Source organism: Rhineura floridana, chromosome 22 (genome assembly GCF_030035675.1).
Source record: "Rhineura floridana isolate rRhiFlo1 chromosome 22, rRhiFlo1.hap2, whole genome shotgun sequence".
NCBI lineage: Eukaryota > Metazoa > Chordata > Lepidosauria > Squamata > Rhineuridae > Rhineura > Rhineura floridana.
This window is the reverse complement of record NC_084501.1, coordinates 9189514-9193662: the sequence shown is the minus strand read 5'-3', so window position 1 is coordinate 9193662 and position 4149 is coordinate 9189514. Positions and strand designations below refer to the sequence as shown.

Genomic DNA, 4149 nt, shown 5'->3' with positions numbered 1-4149 from the left:
TGTCCTGCACGGAAGAGATCCTGGCCCTCCTCTGTGTGACAACCTTTCATGTACCTGAAGAGTGCTGTCATATCTCCCCTCAGTCTTCTCTTCTCCAGGCTAAACATGCCCAGTTCTTTCAGTCTCTCCTCATAGGGCTTGGTTTCCAGTCCCCTGATCATCCTTGTTGCCCTCCTCTGAACCTGTTCCAGTTTGTCTGAACCTGTTCCAGTTTTCGGCTGAACATCAGGAAAAACTGCCTAACTGTTAGAGTGGTACAACAATGGAACCAATGACCTAGGGAGGTGGTGGGCTTTCTAACCATGGAGACATTCAAGAGGCAGCTGGACAGGCACCTGTCAGGTATGATTTAATTTGAATTCCTGCATTGAGCAGGGGATTGGACTCGATGGACTTATAGGACCCTTCCAGCTCTATGATTCTATAAGTTAGCCTGCCTATACTTATATTCTGGCTCTCTGGCAATAATCTCCTGCCCCCTTAGCCAAACATTTTGTGGCAAGAGAGCCGAAGGGCTGGATTGAAGTGCAGCTAAAGTCTCTTAGAAAGCTGGCGGCTGATTGAAGGCCCCATGTCCACTGGTGAATCCTTTGCCTTTGAACTGATGCATCAATTAATTAGAATGAGCGATGCTTCCTTAGGCTGGCAGGCTTGGATTTGTTTGAACAGTAGATTAATCCACTGAAGCTTTAGTTGATTAACTGGTGGGGATTGTCAGGAGCGGTTGGGGTTAGAACCAGGAGGTCCTGATTATGTGCTGCCCTGTGTGGTGAGCTACAAGGGGTACGGATTGCTTCCCGAGTGCCAGTTTGACTCCTCCCAGGCTGGCAAGCAGCTCCCCTCAACAGAAAGGGTTATAAAGGCATCCTGTACAAGGTAGATTTTTGCCTGGGCAGTCATAATTCTTCCGGCTTTTGGTTCCTGGATGCCTGCTTGTGGTTCAGCTTCTACAGGGAACAAACAACAACAAAACATTGGTGTGGGTGAAGACTACTGCAGTTTGGGGTGCATTTTTTTGACAACTCTTTTGGACCTGGAACATTAACTGGGGCAGGGGATGAAAAAATGGTATGAGATCTGGCCTTTTCTTTGGAGGATGAGTACTAGCTTTTGTTTATTTGATTGTAAACTCTCTTTCCCGCCATCAAAGGGACCAATATCCAGATTTGTAACATGCACCTTTAAACTGAAGTTTAACCCTGTGCATGAGCAAATAATGAGTCCAAAGGCAGATGATTAAATCAATAAAAAATACTTTATTTATTTATTTATTTATGAGATTTGTTAGATGCCCATCTGGCAGAGGTTAATCTGCCACTCTGTGCGACTTACAACCAAACGCAAGTACATTCCATAGGAACATAACTTTAGATCAGTTGCTAGCCCTGAGACCAGGATAGGGGACCTCAGGTCTCTGTAACTGACACACACCAGCCACACCCCTCACCCTAGGCCACAGGCCTCTCTGACTCTGCTTGGCACCCTCTGTGAGTTCTTTTGCCTGACCCTTATTTGCCTGGATAGAGGATAGAGAAGTGTTTGTGTCGAAACTAACCGACTGGTACAAAGATAAAATTTACATGCATGACTCTGTCCACCTTTGCCGCTGGCCCTGCCCCCCTCTGGCATGAGGCCCTCAGAAGGTTGCCCTGAAGAGAATGCAGCCCTTGGGCTGAAAAGGTTTTCCCAACCTTGCCCTAAGAATAACATTTCACGGGGAGGTGAAAGTCCTGGTCACCCTGCGGGTGGCAATCCATCCCAGTGAAAATTGGGAAAAGTCAACATTAGAGAAGAAATGTTTGTGCGTGTATGCAACAAACAAAGGGCACAGATTTACTTTTGCTTGTGGAAATGAGCGTCTTTTTGCGTGGCACTTATTTTCCTTGGGCAAAATGGGGGGGAAAGTATCTATCCATACCCAGATAATCATTGTATGGCCTATAAGTGCTTGTGAATCTGTGCTTGGAGAAGGTCAAATGGATGATTGTCTTGCAAGTGCTGTCCGTTGTCTTGGCCACACTATTTTTTGGAATATAAGCATTTTTGAACTAAGCCAACGGGGTGCAAATTCCACAATACAGTTGGGATGCTGGGGCTTTTAGGGGTTGTCATTTAATAAGAACATAAGATGAGCCTAGTAGGACCAGACTGAAATTCCCTCTTGTGCAGCACACTACAGCAGTGATGGGGAACCTGTGGCTCTCGAGATGTTGTTGGACTCCAGCTCCCATCAGCCTTATCCGGCATGGCCAGTGGTCAAGGCTATGGGAGTTGAAGTCCAGCAACCTTTGGAAGGCCACAAGTTCCCCATCCTTACTGTAGAGGGAGCTTGGTAATATGTTTTTGTTTTTTTCTTGTGTGAACTGCCTAAGTCCTCTTCTGTATCTGATTGATTGCCTCCATGGAAGCTCACAAGGGAGGCATAAAGGCGACTGTCCCAAGCAACTGGTATTCAGAGGTAGACCGCTTCTGAACCTGGAGTTTCCATTTAGCTTGCTTTTGGCACTAGCCTCTGTGCAGCCCAACTGGAAGCAAACATTGTGAGGATGGCAACGGAAGTGCATGGCAGCGGCGGTTCATCTGATGCTCTCTCTCATGCTCAACACAGCCAAGTAAAGGTCAGGGGTGGCTGTCAGGAGACAGCAAGTGAGCAACAGTGTTCTGGAGGGAAGGGGAAGCTGGCAGGATGAAAATGAAAAGCAGAGCCTCAGCAAGAACCCAGAAGAGTAACAGAGTGATAGGCGGAGTATGCACATTGTTGGAGTATGAGCGTAAGAAGAGCCTGATGGATCCCATCTAGTGCAACATCCTGTTCTCATAGTGGCCTACTAGATACCCCAATGGGAGCCCACAAGCCAGGCCTGAGTGCAACAGCAACTCTCCCCCTTGAGATGCCCAGCAACTGGTATTCAGAGGAATACTGCCCCTGACAGTGGAAGGAGAACATAAGCAGCGTAGCTAGTAGCCCTTGATAGCCTTCTCCTCTATGAATTTGTCTAAACTTCTTTTAAAGCCATCCACGCTGGTGACCGTCATTACCTGGCCTCCCTGGATATCTGTGTGCAGTCAACGTCTCCCAAATTAAGCAATCATAGTAGGGATGTCAGGAGCATCCATTGAAAAAGGACTATCAAGCAAATTACCTTCTGACCCCTTTGCAGCATGGACTCTTGCTGTCAAAGCTATTTGCTTTAGTTCTCCACATCAAACTTGAAAAAAGGGGAAAATACAGGATGTAAATACTAAGTGGCAAGCTAGTTCAGCAAAGTGGAGAATAAGGTGGAAGAGGTGTGTGTGTATGTGCAACTTATGGATTTTATATTTTGTGAACTCTAATAACTTAAGTATAAACCTTTGCTGCTGGGGAACCTATTAATGAGAAAGGTATTCAAGCTCCGTGTAAAAGTAAAGCACCCAGTAGACAGACCTTTTAATAAGCCTGTTCTGGGGCTCTGAGGATTTTCCTATAAGCCTCAAGGTGGTGAGAATTAGGAACCCCTGACACAAACACATTTTTCACAGTAAAGAAAACATTTGTTCCCAGATATGTTGCATGGTTTATAGTGCTAACAAGGAGGTTGTTCTCATGGCAAACAATAGTAATGATGGTAATAATAAAACAAAGATGAGGCCTCTTTCAGAGACAAAAAGCTAAAAATGAACACACTCAAAAGAAGAAAGGAGCGCTCATTTAAATCTGGAGATAGAAATCTGAAAGAGGAGGGGACGGGAGCAGAATGCAGGGCTCCAGGGATTTCGGGAGCAGCCGTTCGTTTTCCTTTTGAAACCCTCTAGAGTGAAATATAATTAATTAGCATTCCTTAAGCAAAGATGAGTGAAAAATTAAGACACCTGTCCTGGAGACCATCTCTGCCGGGACTCGAACCCGGAACCTCTGGATTAGAAGTCCAGCGCGCTCGTCCATTGCGCCACAGAGACCTCACCACAAGCTCAGCATCAGGACCAGAACTGAAAAAGCACGTACCTTCTGCATCACTGCCGAGCAATTCCAGCATCCTCCTATTTCTGTACAGCTTTGTCAGAGGGGGCAGAGACAAAACCCGGAGCTGGGATCCCATTTCCTCGGCTGATCGAATGGATTCCTATTCTCCCCCTCCCCCTTTGCTTTGGTGAGGGAGAAGGGGAGGG

The 4149-nt window shown here is 46.4% G+C and overlaps 1 non-coding gene across 1 annotated transcript; it reads right to left on the bottom strand.

Annotated features, from left to right (window-relative positions):
• Positions 1-3865: 3865 nt before the first annotated feature.
• Positions 3866-3939, bottom strand: TRNAR-UCU (transfer RNA arginine (anticodon UCU)). The gene has a single exon. It is a non-coding gene; the product is annotated as a tRNA-Arg (tRNA).
• Positions 3940-4149: the final 210 nt, after the last annotated feature.